The sequence below is a fragment of the Salvelinus alpinus genome, chromosome 15, assembly GCF_045679555.1.
Source record: "Salvelinus alpinus chromosome 15, SLU_Salpinus.1, whole genome shotgun sequence".
Lineage (NCBI taxonomy): Eukaryota > Metazoa > Chordata > Actinopteri > Salmoniformes > Salmonidae > Salvelinus > Salvelinus alpinus.
In genome coordinates, this window is record NC_092100.1 from 5157713 (window position 1) to 5185391 (window position 27679).

At 43.4% G+C, this 27679-nt stretch overlaps 1 protein-coding gene across 2 annotated transcripts in view; it reads right to left on the reverse strand.

The window, feature by feature from the left end:
* Positions 1-27679, reverse strand: part of LOC139539405 (tyrosine-protein kinase RYK-like) — a 180687-nt gene that overhangs the window by 119484 nt on the left and 33524 nt on the right. The gene's annotated exons all lie outside the window — the stretch shown is intronic.

Genomic DNA, 27679 nt, shown 5'->3' on the forward strand with positions numbered 1-27679 from the left:
TACTTTAGACCAGAGCCCTATGGCACCCTATTCCCTATATAGTGCACCCTGTTCTCTAAGGTTGGGAATTGCAAGGGACTTCACAATACGATATTATCGCGATACTTAGGTGGCCATCTGATCATTTGCGATTCAATACTGTGATTTTATCGAGATTCGATGTTCATCATATGTCTACTGCAAAGAGACAAGAGACCCCTACACCCTACTACTAGACCCAGCCGCCCTATGACTACCCCCACCCCCCCCTATGCCTACTCCTAGCCCCCCTATGCCTACTCCCAGCCCCCCTATGCCTACCCCCAGCCCCCTATGCCTACCCCCAGCCCCCCTATGACTACCCCCAGCCTCCCTATGCCTACCCCCAGCCCCCCTATGACTACCCCCAGCCCCCCTATGACTACCCCCAGCACCCCTATAACTACCCCCAGCCTCCCTATGACTACCCCCAGCACCCCTATGACTACCCCCAGCCCCCCTATGACTAACCCAGCCCCGCTATGACTACCCCCAGCCCCCTATGCCTACTCCTAGCCCCCCTATGCCTACTCCTAGCCCCCCTATGCCTACCCCCAGCCCCCCTATGACTACCCCCAGCACCCCTATGCCTACCCCCAGCCCCCCTATGACTACCCCCAGCACCCCTATGACTACCCCCAGCCCCCCTATGACTAACCCAGCCCCGCTATGACTACCCCCAGCCCCCCTATGCCTAACCCTAGCCCCCTTTTCCTACCCCCACCCCCCCTATGCCTACCCCCACCCCCCCCTATGCCTACCCCCACCCCCCCTATGCCTACTCCTAGCCCCCCTATGCCTACTCCTAGCCCCCCTATGCCTACCCCTCCACCCCCCCTTCTACCCCCAGCCCCGCTATGACTACCCCCAGCACCCCTATGCCTACCCCCACCCCCCTATGCCTACTCCCAGCCCCCCTATGCCTACCCCTAGCCCCCTTTTCCTACCCCCACCCCCCCTATGCCTACCCCCACCCCCCCTATGCCTACCCCCACCCCCCCTATGCCTACTCCTATGCCTACTCCCAGCCCCCCTATGCCTACTCCCAGCCCCCCTATGCCTACTCCCAGCCCCCCTATGCCTACCCCCACCCCCTCCTATGCCTACTCCCAGCCCCCCTATGCCTACCCCCACCCCCACCCCCTCCTAGCCTCCCTATGCCTACCCCCACCCCCTCCTATGCCTACTCCTAGCCCCCCTATGCCTACTCCCAGCCCCCCTATGCCTACCCCCACCCCCCCCTATGCCTACTCCTAGCCCCCCTATGCCTACTCCTAGCACCCCTATGCCTACCCCTAGCCTCCCTATGCCTACCCCTAGCCCCCCTATGCCTACTCCTAGCTCCCCTATGCCTACCTCCAGCCCCCCTATGCCTGCCCCCTTATTTAGAGGTTGTAAAATTATACCTTAGATGTAAATATTCCTTTAACAATGATAAGACCCACTAATAATGTAATTATCTGATCTAAATAGTTGGGGGGGGGGGGGGGGTAAGGCAGGTTAAAGGTCTAGTTTTTTTTGTAAAAAGAAATAACCAGAACCATACATAATGCATATTCACTCATTAACAATCTCTTAAACACAAGCCCACGCGCGCTAGTGATTAGCCAGCTAATCTTTATACTTCACGTTTAGCCGCCATGGCTCTATTTGCTAACAAGGTAGAACAGTTGAATAGCTATGAACACATCCTGTCTAATCTCCTACTGTTTGGACCAGCTAATAAGCCTGTCCACTTTGTTCACATGTTGAAATCAACAAGCCGAGCTTATTTTGTCAGAATGAGAATAAGTTGCCAATTTCTTATATAAATGTTGTTTTGTGCTTATTGCACATTGCTAAAACAGATTAGACAGCTGGTATAACAGTCTTTGGCTAATATCGCTATTAGCGGTACGTGGTACAGCAATGGCCACACACGAAAAACTGAGCACTCATTTTCCAAAATAAAAGTTCATTGATACTCCCGTTTCAGTAATGTTTGACACTTAAAAAGTGTATCATTAGAACGATAATCACTGCCAAAAGGTGCTACAACAAAGTACTGAGTAAAGGGTCTGAATATGTATGTAAATTAGATATTTCAGTGTTATTTAAATACATTTGCAAACAATTCTAAAAACCTGTTTTTGCTATGTCATTATGGGGTATTGTGTGTAGACACCACACTATAAACAGGATATGAGCTGCCTACGCAGCCAGCCACCACACTATAAACAGGATATGAGCTGCCTACGCAGCCAGCCACCACACTATAAACAGGATATGAGCTGCCTACGCAGCCAGCCACCACACTATAAACAGGATATGAGCTGCCTACGCAGCCAGCCACCACACTATAAACAGGATATGAGCTGCCTTTTTAATTTTTTTGAATTGTTTACCAAACGCGCTAACCAAAGTAGCTAATTGGACATAAATAACGGACATTATCGAACAAATCAAGCATTTATTGTGGACCTGGGATTCCTAGGACTGCATTCTGATGAAGTTCATCAAAGGAAAGGAAACATTTATCATGTACTTTCTGGTTTCTGTTGACCCCAACATGGTGGCTAATTTGGGTATTGTTCTGAGCTCCGTCTCAGATTATTGCATGGTTTGCTTTTTCCGTAAAGTTTTTGGGAAATCTGACACAGCGGTTGCAATAAGGAGAGGTATATCTATAATTCCATGTGTATAACTTGTATTATCATCTACATTTATGATGAGTATTTCTGTTGAAACGATGTGGCTATGCAAAATCACTTGATGTTTTTGGAACTAGTGAATGTAACGCGCCAATGTAAACTCAGATTTTTTGTTGTAAATATGAACTTTATCAAACAAAACATGCATGTATTGTGTAACATGAAGTCCTATGAGTGTCATCTGATGAAGATAATCAAAGGTTAGTGATTAATTTTATCTCTATTTCTGCTGTTAATCTGGGCAGGTAGTGTCTATGTCTCTGGTATCCTCATACACAGAGAGGCCAGGGGGAGACGGTCAGTGTTTATCTCCTGGTCTCTCTGGGAGGTAAAGAGCTAGGAAGGCTCCTCTGTTATACAGGAACGTCTTTGTTCTCGCCAGCCTCCTACCTGGCTGGGCCGGGCTGGGTCCTCCTGCTACCCTCCTACCACCTGACTATCACCATCACCACCGCCCCCCACCCAAACGCCCGGCCCACGGCCCACCCACCCACCCTTGGCTATCTTTTGTCCTCTTGCTCCAAAGGCTGCAATCTGATCCACTCCCCTTCGCTCCTTTCCTCTCCCCCCTTCGCTCCTTTCCTCTCCCCCCTTCGCTCCTTTCCTCTCCCCCCTTCGCTCCTTTCCTCTCCCCCCTTCGCTCCTTTCCTCTCCCCACTTCGCTCCTTTCCTCTCCCCCCTTCGCTCCTTTCCTCTCCCCCCTTCTCTCCTTTCCTCTCCCCCCTTCTCTCCTTTCCTCTCTCCCTTCCTCTCCTCAACCAAGCAACACTGTTGGCTGTGTCCTAAATGGCATCCTGTTCTAGTGCATCCATAGGGATCTGGTCTGGGATCATCACATATATTTATAAAGCCCTTCTTACATCAGCTGATGTCACAAAGTGCTGTACAGAAACCCAGCCTAAAACCCCAAACAGCAAGCAATGCAGGTGTAGAAGCACAGTGGCTTGGAAAAACTCCCTAGAAAGGCCAAAACCTAGGAAGAAACCTAGAGAGGAACCAGGCTATGAGGGGTGGCCAGTCCTCTTCTGACTGTGCCGGGTGGAGATTATAACAGAACATGGCCAAGATGCTCAAATGTTCATAAATGACCAGCAGGGTCAAATAATAATCAGGAGTAAATGTCAGTTGGCTTTTTAACTGACATTTACCCTTTAACCCAACATTTACCCAACTACCCTACCCCAACACCACCCCTACCCTACCCCTACCCTATCCTACCCCTACACCACCCCACCCTACACCACCCTAACCCTACCCACCCTAACCCTACCCACCCTATCCCTACCCCCTAACTCTTAACCTACCCTCACCCCCTCCTGTCCACCTACTCCCTCCTGTCTACTCACCCCCTCCTGTCCACTCACCCCTACCCTCACCCCCTCCTGTCCACTCACACACCCCCCCCCCCCTCCTGCACTGAAACCCCAGGATAAGTGAAAGCAATATGGCGGTTCCTAATCTCCAGGTCTCGGTCACATCAGAGAACAGAAAGAGAGTAGAGATATTCAGGTGCTACAGGAACTTCTATAAGCAGGGCATGAACGTGTGAAGCGTTGACTTGCAGTCTAGTCTAGATATATAGGAAGTGGGCTCTCCACCAGCCACAGCTAACTGGGCCGAGGCGTTTGTTGACTTTCATCCTGTGAGCCGTTTAAGAAGTTCTTATGACTCTTGGTTGAACCTGTAGAGGAATGTCTGAGTCACACTTGGCTGAGAATGAACAACGGTGATACTGGTACTGAGTCAAAGCCGGGCCTATCTGGTGTAAAGACCAGAATGCTGCCTTCTCTAACTCTGGCTGCTTGGGGGAATACCATCTTGTCCAAGTGGGGGTGTTCAGGACAGACCACCATCTTGTCTAATGTAGGGGTGTTTTATTGTAAATAATTAACATCTCACTAATAAAAATTACACCTTTTAAGACTTCTGGACCCCCCTCCCTCTCTGTCCTAGCGAGAACCCCCTCCCTCTCTGTCCTAGCGAGAACCCCCTCCCTCTCTGTCCTAGCGAGAACCCCCTCCTCTCTGTCCTAGCGAGAACCCCCTTCTCTCTGTCCTAGCGAGAACCCCCTTCTCTCTGTCCTAGCGAGAACCCCCTTCTCTCTGTCCTAGCGAGAACCCCCTTCTCTCTGTCCTAGCGAGAACCCCCTTCTCTCTGTCCTAGCGAGAACCCCCTTCTCTCTGTCCTAGCGAGAACCCCCTCCTCTCTGTCCTAGCGAGAACCCCCTTCTCTCTCTGTCCTAGCGAGAACCCCCTTCTCTCTGTCCTAGCGAGAACCCCCTTCTCTCTGTCCTAGCGAGAACCCCCTTCTCTCTGTCCTAGCGAGAACCCCCTTCTCTCTGTCCTAGCGAGAACCCCCTTCTCTCTGTCCTAGCGAGAACCCCCTTCTCTCTGTCCTAGCGAGAACCCCCTTCTCTCTGTCCTAGCGAGAACTCCCTTCTCTCTGTCCTAGCGAGAACCCCCAACCCCTTCTTCACAAGTTGACTGCAGGTACTTAAAAAGTAGCTACAAATATGAAAATGTTTCTTATTTTTATACATCTCTTCAACAGTATTGACGGTATTGAAAAAGCATGTGTCCAAACACCACGATACATGGTACCGTGCATTCAGAAATTACTTCCTCATTTTGTTACCCTAGTCTTAAATTTATCAATCTACACACAATACCCCATAATAACAAAGCAATAACAGGTTTTTAAAAAAACTGAAAAATAACATTTACATAAGTATTCAGACTCTTTACTCAGTACTTTGTTGAAGCACCTTTGGCAGCGATTACAGCCTCGAGTCTTCTTGGGTATGACGCTACAAGCTTGGCACACCTGTATTTGGGGAGTTTCTCCCATTCTTCTCTGCAGATCCTCTCAAGCGCTGTCAGGTTAGCTGCATAGCTATTTTCAGGTCTCTCCAGAGATGTTCAAGTCCGGGCTCTGGCTGGGCCACTCAAGGACATTACGTGATTTGTCCCGAAGCCACTCCTGCGTCGTCTTGGCTGTGTGCTTAGGGTCGTTGTCCTGTTGAAAGGTGAACCTTCACCCCAGTCTGAGGTCCTGAGCGCTCTGGAGCAGGTTTTCATCAAGGATCTCTCTGTACTTTGCTCCGTTCATCTCTCCCTCAATCCCGACTGGTCTCCCAGTCCCTGCCGCTGAAAAACATCCCCACAGCATGATGCTTCCACCACCATGCTTCACCGTAGGAATGGTGCCAGGTTTCCTCCAGACGTGATGCTTGGCATTCATGCCAAAAGAGTTCAATCTTGGTTTCATCAGACCAGAGAATCTTGTTTCTCATGGTCTGAGAGTCCTTTAGGTGCCTTTTGGAAAACTCCAAGCGGGCTGTCATGTGCCTTTAACTGAGGAGTGGCTTCCATCTGGCCACTCTACCATAAAGGCCTGATTGGTGGAGTGCTGCAGAGATGGTTGTCCTTCTGGAAGGGTCTGAATAATTATGTAAATAAGGTATTTCTGATTTATATTTTTAATAATAAATGTAAAAAAATAAAATAAAATAAAACTTTTTGCTTTGTCATTATGGGCTACTGTGATGTCATTATGGGGTATTGTGTGTAGATTGATGAGGGGAAAAAATATTGAATCAATTAGGATAAGGCTGTAATGTAACAAAATGTGGAAAAAGTCAAGTGGTCTGAATACTTTCTGAATGCACTGAATATACGGTATACCGCCCAAAACTCAGGGCAAACAGTGGTTGCCTTGAAAAGTGGAGAATGAGTTTTCTAAAAAATGAAGTATTACGGTACTCCAAAATATTCAACAAATAGCATTTATTTCTCATCGGGAAAAAAGCAGCCGTAACCTCGCTAGATGCAGCAACACAGATGAATGAATAACAGGAACAGAGCTTCTCATGTGACCAGAGCAAAAATATCTTAGGCCTACATGAAAGTAAGAGAGAGAGAGAGAGAGAGAGTAAACATTATTGTTTCTAGACAAGTTGAGGTTAGTTCCAAGTGAAAAGTCCTGGCTTCAGTTCAAAAGATCGACAAGTGACTGAAGATACTTAAACACCGCCTGGGAGCCATCTGGGAGAGATCAGATCAGACTGCTCAACTAAAAGATGATTCTGCCAAGGACAGGACTGCATGAAATATACTGCATATCATTAGACAGACCTGCGTGTCATTAGACAGACCTGCGTGTCATTAGACAGACCTGGATATGACTACAGACCTGCGTGTCATTAGACAGACCTGCGTGTCAGACAGACCTGCGTGTCAGACAGACCTGCGTGTCATTAGACAGACCTGCCTATCATTAGACAGACCTGCATATCATTAGACAGACCTGCGTGTCATTAGACAGACCTGCGTGTCATTAGACAGACCTGCGTGTCATTAGACAGACCTGGATATGACTACAGACCTGCGTGTCATTAGACAGACCTGCGTGTCAGACAGACCTGCGTGTCAGACAGACCTGCGTGTCAGACAGACCTGCGTGTCATTAGACAGACCTGCCTATCATTAGACAGACCTGCATATCATTAGACAGACCTGCATATCACATTAAAAATGTCCATTAGTCTCATGTGGAATTCTCGACCTGTCACATTTTCAAAGGCGAAAATGTAAAAATAATTTGCAATAGCCATCTCCTTGTTATCGTCACAGTTTTATTTCAGGAAAAATAGATTTGTTGACGAGTCTTTTTCATCAGTAATAGTTAAAGAAATTAACCCTGATCCAAATTAACCCTGATCCAAATTAACCCTGATCCAAATGAACCCTGATCCAAAGCAATTTATGGTACATTAGCATGTGTTTGGGGCAGCAGTAAGCGAAAGGTTGCTAGATCGAATCCCCGAGCTGACAAGGTAAAAATCTGTCGTTCTGCCCCTGAACAAGGCAGTTAAACCCACTGTTCCTAGGCCGTCATTGTAAATAAGAATGTGTTCTTAACTGACTTGCCTGGTTAAATAAAGGCTAATTATTTTATAAATAAATGAAGATACCCGATCGTACAACATAAAGAGCCTCCAGAAAGTATTTGTCCCTTGACTCATTCCACATTTTGTGTTTCCGCATGAAGTCAAAATTGATTAAATTGATTAAAATCACTTCTCTCTCTCTCACCCATCTGCACATAATACCCCCAAAACATAACATAACATGTTCTTTGACATTTCTTGAAAATGAAAATCGCCTCCTTGAGTCAATACATGTTACAATCACCTTTGGCAGCGATTAAAGCTGCGTCTTTCTGAGTAAGTCTAAGAGCTTTCCACACCTGGATAGTACAATATATGCACATTATTATCCGTTTTAAATCTTCAAGCTCTGTCATGTTGGTCGTTGATCATTGCTAGACAGCCATTTTTCAAGTCTTTTTCAAGTCTAGATTTTCAAGCGGATTTAACTAACTAGGCCACTCAGAAACATCCCATGTCGTCTTGGTAAGCAACTCCAGTGTATATTTGGCCTTGTGTTTTAGGTTATTGTCACTGCTGAAAGGTGAATTTGTCTTCTAGTGTTGGAAAGCAGACGGAACCAGGTTTTCCAATAGGATTTTGTCTGTGTTTACCTCTATACCATGATGCAGCCACCACCATACATGAAAATACAGAGAATGGTACTCGGTCATATGTTGTGCTGGATTTGCCCTAAACTTAACACGTTGTATTCAGGACATAAAAGTTAATTTCTTATGCATATTAGTCCTGTGACATTATTTTATATGATTTTAATGTAGGAATATAATTGAACTTCGCTGAATAAAATTGAAAGGATATTTTTCCCGTTCTGGTGCAGTGCGCATATGAAGTGGCTACGTTGAGCGTAAAAGTGATCATTTGAAACAGGTCCTAAACGCTAGATTTAGAGTTTCTTGGCAACTTTAGTTGTGAATGATAGAAACCTTAGAAAATCACAACATGTATGACGAGACTACAGGCTATTGATGATTTGAGAAAGTAGCAAAGGCGGCTGTTCTCTCGTCAAATTATTATATTTTCACCCATCAGAATATTCTCAATTTAAATCTCGTCTTTACCAATATGTAAAATGACTTTGGATTTAGAAATGGTGCATTATCAAATGGGCCGGGAAACGATTACATGTCATCTGTATGCACTTGAATAGCAAAAGGAGGCAACTCGTTTTCCCGCCCGGTCTGTTTTGTAGGCTACTTCGGCTTTATACAAATTCAAAGTTTTGAATCCGGCATTGTTTCGCGTATCAATTCATAAACCATGTGCCATGGAATGGGTACATCGAAAATCTCTTCCCAACTATTTCGCAAATTATAAAAAAGGCACAACGGTCAGTTTTTTGGTCCTTAAATGAAATTGGTATATGTTTTTATTTATCACACTTAGGTTACATGTTGATCATTTTGTTTATTTTCCAGGAGCTTGTTTGATTTTCTTGTTAAAAGATCATGGAAAACATTTACAGTTTACTCCATATTTGAGAAAGTTTTAACCTTAAAAACAACCTGCCTACACAGTTGGAAGTAATAAACCGGCATAGCTACTGTAGTAGGTCAAAGCTGTGTGCTATAAAACCTTGGTAGAGCATGGGTGGAGTAGGCATCGTGGTGCTGTAAAACCTTGGTAGAGCATGGGTGGAGTAGGCATTGTGGTGCTGTAAAACCTTGGTAGAGCATGGGTGGAGTAGGCATTGTGGTGCTGTAAAACCTTGGTAGAGCATGGGTGGAGTAGGCATTGTGGTGCTGTAAAACCTTGGTAGAGCATGGGTGGAGTAGGCATTGTGGTGCTCATGTGTTGTTGTACAACATAATTCCCTGTGGAAACAACATAGCCCATACATACTAGTCAACCTCCTCAAAGCTGATTTGAGTCATTCAAATACGTCATAATGGCTTCAGTTACCAGTGGAAAAACACACCACACACATGACTTAACAAAAGGCCGATCTACCACCTAGGAGGTTTTTCTTTTACTTACTTCAGAAGACAGCTATAGTACATACTACTACTCCCCCCCCCCCTTATTCAGCGGACCCAAAATGGCACCCTGTATAGTGCACTACTTTTGACCAGAGCCCTATGGACACAAGGCACCCTGTTCCCTGTATAGTGCACTACTTTTGACCAGAGCCCTATGTACACAAGGCACCCTATTCCCTGTATAGTGCACTACTTTTGACCAGAGCCCTATGGACACAAGGCACCCTGTTCCCTGTATAGTGCACTACTTTTGACCAGAGCCCTATGTACACAAGGCACCCTATTCCCTGTATAGTGCACTACTTTTGACCAGAGCCCTATGTAGGGATCAGGGTGCCATTTGGCTCAGATAAAGCTCTCTCTCCCATTATGGGAGTCTCACTGACGGCTGCAGAGCAGACGGAACGGAGAGCGGCTTGGTAGGGCGGCTTGGTAGGGCGTTAGATTATTTTCATTGCCCACCCTCCACCTCCCCCTCTTTTATGCCGCTGCTACTCTTATTATCTATACATAGTCACATTAATAACTCTACCTACATGTACATATTACCTCGACTAACCAGTGCCCCCACACATTGACTCTGTACCGGTACCCCCTGTATATAACCTCCACATTGACTCTGTACCGGTACCCCCTGTATATAGCCTCCACACTGACTCTGTACCGGCACCCCCTGTATATAGCCTCCACATTGACTCTGTACCGGTACCCCCTGTATATAGCCTCCACATTGACTCTGTACCGTAACACCCTGTATATAGCCTCCACATTGTACCGTAACACCCTGTATATAGCCTCCACATTGACTCTGTACCGGTACCCCCTGTATATAGCCTCCACATTGACTCTGTACCGTAACACCCTGTATATAACCTCCACATTGACTCTGTACCGTAACACCCTGTATATAGCCTCCACATTGACTCTGTACCGTAACACCCTGTATATAGCCTCCACATTGACTCTGTACCGGTACCCCCTGTATATAGTCTCCACATTGACTCTGTACCGGTACCCCCTGTATATAGCCTCCACATTGACTCTGTACCGGTACCCCCTGTATATAGCCTCCACATTGACTCTGTACCGTAACACCCTGTACATAGCCTCCACATTGACTCTGTACCGGTACCCCCTGTATATAGCCTCCACATTGACTCTGTACCGTAACACCCTGTATATAGCCTCCACATTGACTCTGTACCGTAACACCCTGTATATAACCTCCACATTGACTCTGTACCGTAACACCCTGTATATAGCCTCCACATTGACTCTGTACCGTAACACCCTGTATATAGCCTCCACATTGACTCTGTACCGGTACCCCCTGTATATAGTCTCCACATTGACTCTGTACCGGTACCCCCTGTATATAGCCTCCACATTGACTCTGTACCGGTACCCCCTGTATATAGCCTCCACATTGACTCTGTACCGTAACACCCTGTATATAGCCTCCACATTGACTCTGTACCGGTACCCCCTGTATATAGCCTCCACATTGACTCTGTACCGGTACCCCCTGTATATAGCCTCCACATTGACTCTGTACCGTAACACCCTGTATATAGCCTCCACATTGACTCTGTACCGTAATACCCTGTATATAGTCTCCACATTGTACCGTAACACCCTGTATATAGCCTCCACATTGACTCTGTACCGTAACACCCTGTATATAACCTCCACATTGACTCTGTACCGTAACACCCTGTATATAGCCTCCACATTGACTCTGTCCTGTAACACCCTGTATATAGCCTCCACATTGACTCTGTACCGGTACCCCCTGTATATAGTCTCCACATTGACTTTGTACCGGTACCCCCTGTATATAGCCTCCACATTGACTCTGTACCGTAACACCCTGTATATAGCCTCCACATTGACTCTGTACCGGTACCCCCTGTATATAGCCTCCACATTGACTCTGTACCGGTACCCCCTGTATATAGCCTCCACATTGACTCTGTACCGGTACCCCCTGTATATAGCCTCCACATTGACTCTGTACCGGTACCCCCTGTATATATAGTCTCTTTAATTACTTATTCATATTATTTGAATCTGCATTGTTGGTTAAGGGCTTGTAAGTGAGCATTTCACTGTAAGGTCTCCTACACCTGTTGTATTCGGCGCATGTGACAAATAAAATGTAATTTGGTAAGGCACCTTGGTCTCCAAATAGAAAAGGAGTTTACTGAACCAACGGCGGTAGGACTAGTTGTTTATGACTTCACCTTGAGATGATTTAAGTGGCGGCACACTGCAACCCTTCTCGGCTAAATATGGACTGCATGTTTCCACACACGAGAGAGAGAGAGCGTGTGTGCGTGTGGGGGGGGGGGGGGTGCACAGCCAAAGCATAGATGGCTGGGTTGTTTGTATGTGTATTCCTTAATGTCAAACGTTTGTATAGTATCTGGTATTTAGAGGCACACGCTGTTCCTAACAGGAAATAGCCTAGATGAGATGTTCACACGCAGGCGAGAGCTATTTGGTACCTACTACCATCTGATACCATCTACTACCATCTACCTACTACCTACTACCATCTGATACCATCTACTACCATCTACCTACTACCTACTACCATCTGATACCATCTACTACCATCTACCTACTACCTACTACCATCTGATACCATCTACTACCTACTACCATCTGATACCATCTACTACCATCTACCTACTACCTACTACCATCTGATACCATCTACTACCATCTACCTACTACCTACTACCATCTGATACCATCTACTACCATCTACCTACTACCTACTACCATCTGATACCATCTACTACCATCTACCTACTACCTACTACCATCTGATACCATCTACTACCATCTACCTACTACCTACTACCATCTGATACCATCTACTACCTACTACCATCTGATACCATCTACTACCATCTACCTACTACCTACTACCATCTGATACCATCTACTACCATCTACCTACTACCTACTACCATCTGATACCATCTACTACCATCTACCTACTACCTACTACCATCTGATACCATCTACTACCATCTACCTACTACCTACTACCATCTGATACCATCTACTACCTACTACCATCTGATACCATCTACTACCATCTACCTACTACCATCTGATACCATCTACCTACTACCATCTGATACCATCTACTACCATCTACCTACTACCATCTGATACCATCTACTACCATCTACCTACTACCATCTGATACCATCTACTACCATCTACCATCTACCATCTGATACCATCTACTACCATCTACCATCTGATACCATCTACTACCATCTGATACCATCTACCATCATCTACCATCTACTACCATCTACCTACTACCATCTGATACCATCTACTACCATCTACCATCTGATACCATCTACTACCATCTGATACCATCTACTACCATCTGATACCATCTACTACCATCTGATACCATCTACTACCATCTGATACCATCTACTACCATCTGATACCATCTACTACCATCTGATACCATCTACTACCATCTGATACCATCTACTACCATCTGATACCATCTACTACCATCTGATACCATCTACTACCATCTGATACCATCTACTACCATCTGATACCATCTACTACCATCTGATACCTACTACCATCTGATACCATCTACTACCATCTACCTACTACCATCTGATACCATCTACTACCATCTACCTACTACCATCTGATACCATCTACTACCATCTACCTACTACCATCTGATACCATCTACTACCATCTACCTACTACCATCTGATACCATCTACTACCATCTACCTACTACCATCTGATACCATCTACTACCATCTACCTACTACCATCTGATACCATCTGATACCATCTACCATCATCTACCATCTACTACCATCTACCTACTACCATCTGATACCATCTACTACCATCTACCTACTACCATCTGATACCATCTACTACCATCTACCTACTACCATCTGATACCATCTACTACCATCTACCTACTACCATCTGATACCATCTACTACCATCTGATACCATCTACTACCATCTGATACCATCTACCATCATCTACCATCTGATACCATCTACTACCATCTGATACCATCTACTACCATCTGATACCATCTACTACCATCTGATACCATCTACTACCATCTGATACCATCTACCATCATCTACCATCTGATACCATCTACTACCATCTGATACCATCTACTACCATCTGATACCATCTACTACCATCTGATACCATCTACTACCATCTACCATCATCTACCATCTGATACCATCTACCATCATCTACCATCATCTACCATCTGATACCATCTACTACCATCTGATACCATCTACTACCATCTACCATCATCTACCATCATCTACCATCATCTACCATCATCTACCATCTGATACCATCTACCATCATCTACCATCTGATACCATCTACTACCATCTGATACCATCTACTACCATCTGATACCATCTACTACCATCTACCATCATCTACCATCTGATACCATCTACCATCATCTACCATCATCTACCATCTGATACCATCTACTACCATCTACCTACTACCATCTGATACCATCTACTACCATCTACCATCATCTACCATCTGATACCATCTACCATCATCTACCATCATCTACCATCTGATACCATCTACCATCATCTACCATCATCTACCATCTGATACCATCTACTACCATCTACCATCATCTACCATCTGATACCATCTACCATCATCTACCATCATCTACCATCTGATACCATCTACCATCATCTACCATCATCTACCATCTGATACCATCTACCATCATCTACCATCATCTACCATCTGATACCATCTACCATCATCTACCATCATCTACCATCTGATACCATCTACTACCATCTACCATCTGATACCATCTACTACCATCTACCATCTGATACCATCTACTACCATCTGATACCATCTACTACCATCTGATACCATCTACTACCATCTACCATCATCTACCATCTGATACCATCTACCATCATCTACCATCATCTACCATCTGATACCATCTACTACCATCTGATACCATCTACTACCATCTACCATCATCTACCATCATCTACCATCATCTACCATCATCTACCATCTGATACCATCTACCATCATCTACCATCTGATACCATCTACTACCATCTGATACCATCTACTACCATCTGATACCATCTACTACCATCTACCATCATCTACCATCTGATACCATCTACCATCATCTACCATCATCTACCATCTGATACCATCTACTACCATCTACCTACTACCATCTGATACCATCTACTACCATCTACCATCATCTACCATCTGATACCATCTACCATCATCTACCATCATCTACCATCTGATACCATCTACCATCATCTACCATCATCTACCATCTGATACCATCTACTACCATCTACCATCATCTACCATCTGATACCATCTACCATCATCTACCATCATCTACCATCTGATACCATCTACCATCATCTACCATCATCTACCATCTGATACCATCTACCATCATCTACCATCATCTACCATCTGATACCATCTACCATCATCTACCATCATCTACCATCTGATACCATCTACTACCATCTACCATCTGATACCATCTACTACCATCTACCATCTGATACCATCTACTACCATCTGATACCATCTACTACCATCTGATACCATCTACTACCATCTGATACCATCTACTACCATCTACCTACTACCATCTGATACCATCTACTACCATCTACCTACTACCATCTGATACCATCTACTACCATCTGATACCATCTACTACCATCTGATACCATCTACTACCATCTGATACCATCTACTACCATCTACCTACTACCATCTGATACCATCTACTACCATCTACCTACTACCATCTGATACCATCTACCATCTGATACCATCTACCATCATCTACCATCTGATACCATCTACTACCATCTACCATCTGATACCATCTACCATCTGATACCATCTACCATCATCTACCATCTGATACCATCTACCATCATCTACCATCATCTACCATCTGATACCATCTGGTACCTACTACCATCTGATACCATCTACTACCATCTGATACCACCTACTACCATCTGATACCATCTACTACCATCTACCTACTACCTACTACCATCTGATACCATCTACTACCATCTACCTACTACCTACTACCATCTGATACCATCTACTACCATCTACCTACTACCTACTACCATCTGATACCATCTACTACCTACTACCATCTGATACCATCTACTACCATCTACCTACTACCTACTACCATCTGATACCATCTACTACCATCTACCTACTACCTACTACCATCTGATACCATCTACTACCATCTACCTACTACCTACTACCATCTGATACCATCTACTACCATCTACCTACTACCTACTACCATCTGATACCATCTACTACCATCTACCTACTACCTACTACCATCTGATACCATCTACTACCTACTACCATCTGATACCATCTACTACCATCTACCTACTACCTACTACCATCTGATACCATCTACTACCATCTACCTACTACCTACTACCATCTGATACCATCTACTACCATCTACCTACTACCTACTACCATCTGATACCATCTACTACCATCTACCTACTACCTACTACCATCTGATACCATCTACTACCTACTACCATCTGATACCATCTACTACCATCTACCTACTACCATCTGATACCATCTACCTACTACCATCTGATACCATCTACTACCATCTACCTACTACCATCTGATACCATCTACTACCATCTACCTACTACCATCTGATACCATCTACTACCATCTACCATCTACCATCTGATACCATCTACTACCATCTACCATCTGATACCATCTACTACCATCTGATACCATCTACCATCATCTACCATCTACTACCATCTACCTACTACCATCTGATACCATCTACTACCATCTACCATCTGATACCATCTACTACCATCTGATACCATCTACTACCATCTGATACCATCTACTACCATCTGATACCATCTACTACCATCTGATACCATCTACTACCATCTGATACCATCTACTACCATCTGATACCATCTACTACCATCTGATACCATCTACTACCATCTGATACCATCTACTACCATCTGATACCATCTACTACCATCTGATACCATCTACTACCATCTGATACCATCTACTACCATCTGATACCTACTACCATCTGATACCATCTACTACCATCTACCTACTACCATCTGATACCATCTACTACCATCTACCTACTACCATCTGATACCATCTACTACCATCTACCTACTACCATCTGATACCATCTACTACCATCTACCTACTACCATCTGATACCATCTACTACCATCTACCTACTACCATCTGATACCATCTACTACCATCTACCTACTACCATCTGATACCATCTGATACCATCTACCATCATCTACCATCTACTACCATCTACCTACTACCATCTGATACCATCTACTACCATCTACCTACTACCATCTGATACCATCTACTACCATCTACCTACTACCATCTGATACCATCTACTACCATCTACCTACTACCATCTGATACCATCTACTACCATCTGATACCATCTACTACCATCTGATACCATCTACCATCATCTACCATCTGATACCATCTACTACCATCTGATACCATCTACTACCATCTGATACCATCTACTACCATCTGATACCATCTACTACCATCTGATACCATCTACCATCATCTACCATCTGATACCATCTACTACCATCTGATACCATCTACTACCATCTGATACCATCTACTACCATCTGATACCATCTACTACCATCTACCATCATCTACCATCTGATACCATCTACCATCATCTACCATCATCTACCATCTGATACCATCTACTACCATCTGATACCATCTACTACCATCTACCATCATCTACCATCATCTACCATCATCTACCATCATCTACCATCTGATACCATCTACCATCATCTACCATCTGATACCATCTACTACCATCTGATACCATCTACTACCATCTGATACCATCTACTACCATCTACCATCATCTACCATCTGATACCATCTACCATCATCTACCATCATCTACCATCTGATACCATCTACTACCATCTACCTACTACCATCTGATACCATCTACTACCATCTACCATCATCTACCATCTGATACCATCTACCATCATCTACCATCATCTACCATCTGATACCATCTACCATCATCTACCATCATCTACCATCTGATACCATCTACTACCATCTACCATCATCTACCATCTGATACCATCTACCATCATCTACCATCATCTACCATCTGATACCATCTACCATCATCTACCATCATCTACCATCTGATACCATCTACCATCATCTACCATCATCTACCATCTGATACCATCTACCATCATCTACCATCATCTACCATCTGATACCATCTACTACCATCTACCATCTGATACCATCTACTACCATCTACCATCTGATACCATCTACTACCATCTGATACCATCTACTACCATCTGATACCATCTACTACCATCTACCATCATCTACCATCTGATACCATCTACCATCATCTACCATCATCTACCATCTGATACCATCTACTACCATCTGATACCATCTACTACCATCTACCATCATCTACCATCATCTACCATCATCTACCATCATCTACCATCTGATACCATCTACCATCATCTACCATCTGATACCATCTACTACCATCTGATACCATCTACTACCATCTGATACCATCTACTACCATCTACCATCATCTACCATCTGATACCATCTACCATCATCTACCATCATCTACCATCTGATACCATCTACTACCATCTACCTACTACCATCTGATACCATCTACTACCATCTACCATCATCTACCATCTGATACCATCTACCATCATCTACCATCATCTACCATCTGATACCATCTACCATCATCTACCATCATCTACCATCTGATACCATCTACTACCATCTACCATCATCTACCATCTGATACCATCTACCATCATCTACCATCATCTACCATCTGATACCATCTACCATCATCTACCATCATCTACCATCTGATACCATCTACCATCATCTACCATCATCTACCATCTGATACCATCTACCATCATCTACCATCATCTACCATCTGATACCATCTACTACCATCTACCATCTGATACCATCTACTACCATCTACCATCTGATACCATCTACTACCATCTGATACCATCTACTACCATCTGATACCATCTACTACCATCTGATACCATCTACTACCATCTACCTACTACCATCTGATACCATCTACTACCATCTACCTACTACCATCTGATACCATCTACTACCATCTGATACCATCTACTACCATCTGATACCATCTACTACCATCTGATACCATCTACTACCATCTACCTACTACCATCTGATACCATCTACTACCATCTACCTACTACCATCTGATACCATCTACCATCTGATACCATCTACCATCATCTACCATCTGATACCATCTACTACCATCTACCATCTGATACCATCTACCATCTGATACCATCTACCATCATCTACCATCTGATACCATCTACCATCATCTACCATCATCTACCATCTGATACCATCTGGTACCTACTACCATCTGATACCATCTACTACCATCTGATACCACCTACTACCATCTGATACCATCTACTACCATCTACCTACTACCATCTGATACCATCTACTACCATCTGATACCATCTACTACCATCTGATACCATCTGGTACCTACTACCATCTGATACCATCTACCATCATCTACCATCATCTACCATCTGATACCATCTGGTACCTACTACCATCTGATACCATCTACCATCTGATACCATCTACCATCATCTACCATCTGATACCATCTACCATCTGATACCATCTACTACCATCTGATACCACCTACTACCATCTGATACCATCTACCATCTGATACCATCTACTACCATCTACCTACTACCATCTGATACCATCTACTACCATCTGATACCATCTACTACCATCTGATACCATCTACCATCTGATACCATCTACTACCATCTGATACCACCTACTACCATCTGATACCATCTACCATCTGATACCATCTACTACCATCTGATACCATCTACTACCATCTGATACCATCTACCATCTGATACCATCTACCATCTGATACCATCTACTACCATCTGATACCACCTACTACCATCTGATACCATCTACCATCTGATACCATCTACTACCATCTGATACCATCTACTACCATCTGATACCATCTACCATCATCTACCATCATCTACCATCTGATACCATCTACCATCATCTACCATCATCTACCATCTGATACCATCTACCATCATCTACCATCATCTACCATCTGATACCATCTACCATCATCTACCATCATCTACCATCTGATACCATCTACTACCATCTACCATCTGATACCATCTACTACCATCTACCATCTGATACCATCTACTACCATCTGATACCATCTACTACCATCTGATACCATCTACTACCATCTGATACCATCTACTACCATCTACCTACTACCATCTGATACCATCTACTACCATCTACCTACTACCATCTGATACCATCTACTACCATCTGATACCATCTACTACCATCTGATACCATCTACTACCATCTGATACCATCTACTACCATCTACCTACTACCATCTGATACCATCTACTACCATCTACCTACTACCATCTGATACCATCTACTACCATCTACCTACTACCATCTGATACCATCTACTACCATCTACCTACTACCATCTGATACCATCTGATACCATCTACCATCATCTACCATCATCTACCATCTGATACCATCTACCATCATCTACCATCATCTACCATCTGATACCATCTACCATCATCTACCATCTGATACCATCTACTACCATCTGATACCATCTACTACCATCTGATACCATCTACTACCATCTACCATCATCTACCATCTGATACCATCTACCATCATCTACCATCATCTACCATCTGATACCATCTACTACCATCTACCTACTACCATCTGATACCATCTACTACCATCTACCATCATCTACCATCTGATACCATCTACCATCATCTACCATCATCTACCATCTGATACCATCTACCATCATCTACCATCATCTACCATCTGATACCATCTACTACCATCTACCATCATCTACCATCTGATACCATCTACCATCATCTACCATCATCTACCATCTGATACCATCTACCATCATCTACCATCATCTACCATCTGATACCATCTACCATCATCTACCATCATCTACCATCTGATACCATCTACCATCATCTACCATCATCTACCATCTGATACCATCTACTACCATCTACCATCTGATACCATCTACTACCATCTACCATCTGATACCATCTACTACCATCTGATACCATCTACTACCATCTGATACCATCTACTACCATCTGATACCATCTACTACCATCTACCTACTACCATCTGATACCATCTACTACCATCTGATACCATCTACTACCATCTGATACCATCTACTACCATCTGATACCATCTACTACCATCTACCTACTACCATCTGATACCATCTACTACCATCTACCTACTACCATCTGATACCATCTACCATCTGATACCATCTACCATCATCTACCATCTGATACCATCTACTACCATCTACCATCTGATACCATCTACCATCTGATACCATCTACCATCATCTACCATCTGATACCATCTACCATCATCTACCATCATCTACCATCTGATACCATCTGGTACCTACTACCATCTGATACCATCTACTACCATCTGATACCACCTACTACCATCTGATACCATCTACTACCATCTACCTACTACCATCTGATACCATCTACTACCAGCTGATACCATCTACTACCATCTGATACCATCTGGTACCTACTACCATCTGATACCATCTACCATCATCTACCATCATCTACCATCTGATACCATCTGGTACCTACTACCATCTGATACCATCTACCATCTGATACCATCTACCATCATCTACCATCTGATACCATCTACCATCTGATACCATCTACTACCATCTGATACCACCTACTACCATCTGATACCATCTACCATCTGATACCATCTACTACCATCTGATACCATCTACTACCATCTGATACCATCTACCATCTGATACCATCTACTACCATCTGATACCACCTACTACCATCTGATACCATCTACCATCTGATACCATCTACTACCATCTGATACCATCTACTACCATCTGATACCATCTACCATCTGATACCATCTACCATCTGATACCATCTACTACCATCTGATACCACCTACTACCATCTGATACCATCTACCATCTGATACCATCTACTACCATCTGATACCATCTACTACCATCTGATACCATCTACCATCATCTACCATCATCTACCATCTGATACCATCTACCATCATCTACCATCATCTACCATCTGATACCATCTACCATCATCTACCATCATCTACCATCTGATACCATCTACTACCATCTACCATCTGATACCATCTACTACCATCTACCATCTGATACCATCTACTACCATCTGATACCATCTACTACCATCTGATACCATCTACTACCATCTGATACCATCTACTACCATCTACCTACTACCATCTGATACCATCTACTACCATCTACCTACTACCATCTGATACCATCTACTACCATCTGATACCATCTACTACCATCTGATACCATCTACTACCATCTGATACCATCTACTACCATCTACCTACTACCATCTGATACCATCTACTACCATCTACCTACTACCATCTGATACCATCTACCATCTGATACCATCTACCATCATCTACCATCTGATACCATCTACTACCATCTACCATCTGATACCATCTACCATCTGATACCATCTACCATCATCTACCATCTGATACCATCTACCATCATCTACCATCATCTACCATCTGATTCCATCTGGTACCTACTACCATCTGATACCATCTACTACCATCTGATACCACCTACTACCATCTGATACCATCTACTACCATCTACCTACTACCATCTGATACCATCTACTACCATCTGATACCATCTACTACCATCTGATACCATCTGGTACCTACTACCATCTGATACCATCTACCATCATCTACCATCATCTACCATCTGATACCATCTGGTACCTACTACCATCTGATACCATCTACCATCTGATACCATCTACCATCATCTACCATCTGATACCATCTACCATCTGATACCATCTACTACCATCTGATACCACCTACTACCATCTGATACCATCTACCATCTGATACCATCTACTACCATCTGATACCATCTACTACCATCTGATACCATCTACCATCTGATACCATCTACTACCATCTGATACCATCTACTACCATCTGATACCATCTACTACCATCTGATACCATCTACCATCATCTACCATCTGATACCATCTACCATCATCTACCATCATCTACCATCTGATACCATCTGGTACCTACTACCATCTATTTACTACCTACTACCATCTGATACCATCTACTACCATCTACCATCATCTACCATCTGATACCATCTACCATCATCTACCATCTGATACCATCTACTACCATCTACCATCTGATACCATCTACCATCTGATACCATCTACCATCATCTACCATCTGATACCATCTACCATCATCTACCATCATCTACCATCTGATACCATCTGGTACCTACTACCATCTGATACCATCTACTACCATCTGATACCACCTACTACCATCTGATACCATCTACTACCATCTACCTACTACCATCTGATACCATCTACTACCATCTGATACCATCTACTACCATCTGATACCATCTGGTACCTACTACCATCTGATACTATCTACCATCATCTACCATCATCTACCATCTGATACCATCTGGTACCTACTACCATCTGATACCATCTACCATCTGATACCATCTACCATCATCTACCATCTGATACCATCTACCATCTGATACCATCTACTACCATCTGATACCACCTACTACCATCTGATACCATCTACCATCTGATACCATCTACTACCATCTGATACCATCTACTACCATCTGATACCATCTACTACCATCTGATACCATCTACTACCATCTACCTACTACCATCTGATACCATCTACTACCATCTGATACCATCTACTACCATCTACCTACTACCATCTGATACCATCTACTACCATCTACCATCATCTACCTACTACCATCTGATACCATCTACCATCATCTACCTACTACCATCTGATACCATCTACTACCATCTACCTACTACCATCTGATACCATCTACTACCATCTACCTACTACCATCTGATACCATCTACTACCATCTACCTACTACCATCTGATACCATCTACTACCATCTACCTACTACCATCTGATACCATCTGGTACCTACTACCATCTACCTACTACCATCTGATACCATCTACTACCATCTACCTACTACCATCTGATACCATCTACTACCATCTACCTACTACCATCTGATACCATCTACTACCATCTACCTAGTACCATCTGATACCATCTACTACCATCTACCTACTACCATCTGATACCATCTACTACCATCTACCTACTACCATCTGATACCATCTACCATCATCTACCATCATCTACCATCTGATACCATCTACCATCATCTACCATCATCTACCATCTGATACCATCTACCATCATCTACCATCTGATACCATCTACTACCATCTGATACCACCTACTACCATCTGATACCATCTACTACCATCTACCTACTACCATCTGATACCATCTACCATCATCTACCATCTGATACCATCTACTACCATCTGATACCACCTACTACCATCTGATACCATCTACTACCATCTACCTACTACCATCTGATACCATCTACTACCATCTACCTACTACCATCTGATACCATCTACTACCATCTACCTACTACCATCTGATACCATCTACTACCATCTACCTACTACCATCTGATACCATCTGATACCTACTACCATCTATTTACTACCTACTACCACCTACTACCATCTACTACCATCTACCTACTACCATCTGATACCATCTACTACCATCTACCTACTACCATCTGATACCATCTACTACCATCTACCATCATCTACCATCTGATACCATCTACTACCATCTACCTACTACCATCTGATACCATCTACTACCATCTACCTACTACCATCTGATACCATCTACTACCATCTACCTACTACCATCTGATACCATCTACTACCATCTACCATCATCTACCATCTGATACCATCTACTACCATCTGATACCATCTACTACCATCTACCTACTACCATCTGATACCATCTGATACCATCTACCTACTACCATCTGATACCATCTACTACCATCTACCTACTACCATCTGATACCATCTACTACCATCTGATACCATCTACTACCATCTACCTACTACCATCTACCTACTACCATCATCTACCATCATCTACCATCTGATACCATCTACTACCATCTACCTACTACCATCTGATACCATCTGGTACCTACTACCTACTACCATCTACTACCATCTGATACCATCTACTACCATCTACCATCATCTACCATCTGATACCATCTACTACCATCTACCATCATCTACCATCTGATACCATCTACTACCATCTACCTACTACCATCTGATACCATCTACCATCATCTACCATCATCTACCATCTGATACCATCTGGTACCTACTACCATCTACTACCATCATCTACCATCTGATACCATCTGGTACCTACTACCATCTACCTACTACCATCATCTACCATCATCTACCATCTGATACCATCTACCATCATCTACCATCATCTACCATCTGATACCATCTACCATCATCTACCATCATCTACCATCTGATACCATCTACCATCATCTACCTACTACCATCTGATACCATCTACCATCATCTACCATCATCTACCATCTGATACCATCTACCATCATCTACCATCATCTACCATCTGATACCATCTACCATCATCTACCTACTACCATCTGATACCATCTACCATCATCTACCTACTACCATCTGATACCATCTACCATCATCTACCTACTACCATCTGATACCATCTACCATCATCTACCTACTACCATCTGATACCATCTACTACCATCTACCTACTACCATCTGATACCATCTACTACCATCTACCTACTACCATCTGATACCATCTACCATCATCTACCATCATCTACCATCTGATACCATCTACCATCATCTACCATCATCTACCATCTGATACCATCTACCATCATCTACCATCATCTACCATCATCTACCATCTGATACCATCTACCATCATCTACCATCATCTACCATCTGATACCATCTACCATCATCTACCTACTACCATCTGATACCATCTACCATCATCTACCTACTACCATCTGATACCATCTACCATCATCTACCATCATCTACCATCTGATACCATCTACCATCATCTACCATCATCTACCATCATCTACCATCTGATACCATCTACCATCATCTACCTACTACCATCTGATACCATCTACCATCATCTACCTACTACCATCTGATACCATCTACCATCATCTACCTACTACCATCTGATACCATCTACCATCATCTACCTACTACCATCTGATACCATCTACCATCATCTACCTACTACCATCTGATACCATCTACTACCATCTACCTACTACCATCTGATACCATCTACTACCATCTACCTACTACCATCTGATACCATCTACCATCATCTACCATCATCTACCATCTGATACCATCTACCATCTGATACCATCTACTACCATCTACCTACTACCATCTGATACCATCTACCATCATCTACCTACTACCATCTGATACCATCTACCATCATCTACCTACTACCATCTGATACCATCTACCATCATCTACCTACTACCATCTGATACCATCTACCATCATCTACCTACTACCATCTGATACCATCTACCATCATCTACCTACTACCATCTGATACCATCTACTACCATCTACCTACTACCATCTGATACCATCTACTACCATCTACCTACTACCATCTGATACCATCTACCATCATCTACCATCATCTACCATCTGATACCATCTACCATCTGATACCATCTACTACCATCTACCTACTACCATCTGATACCATCTACCATCATCTACCATCATCTACCATCTGATACCATCTGGTACCTACTACCATCTGATACCATCTACCATCATCTACCATCATCTACCATCTGATACCATCTGGTACCTACTACCATCTGATACCATCTACCATCATCTACCATCATCTACCATCTGATACCATCTGGTACCTACTACCATCTGATACCATCTACCATCATCTACCATCATCTACCATCTGATACCATCTGGTACCTACTACCATCTATTTACTACCTACTACCATCTACTACCATCTACTACCATCTACCTACTACCATCTGATACCATCTACCATCATCTACCATCATCTACCATCTGATACCATCTGGTACCTACTACCATCTATTTACTACCTACTACCATCATCTACCATCTGATACCATCTACCATCATCTACCATCATCTACCATCTGATACCATCTGATACCATCTACCTACTACCATCTGATACCATCTACTACCATCTACCTACTACCATCTGATACCATCTACTACCATCTACCTACTACCATCTGATACCATCTGATACCATCTACCTACTACCATCTGATACCATCTACTACCATCTACCATCATCTACCATCTGATACCATCTACTACCATCTACCATCATCTACCATCTGATACCATCTACTACCATCTACCTACTACCATCTGATACCATCTACCATCATCTACCATCATCTACCATCTGATACCATCTGGTACCTACTACCATCTACTACCATCATCTACC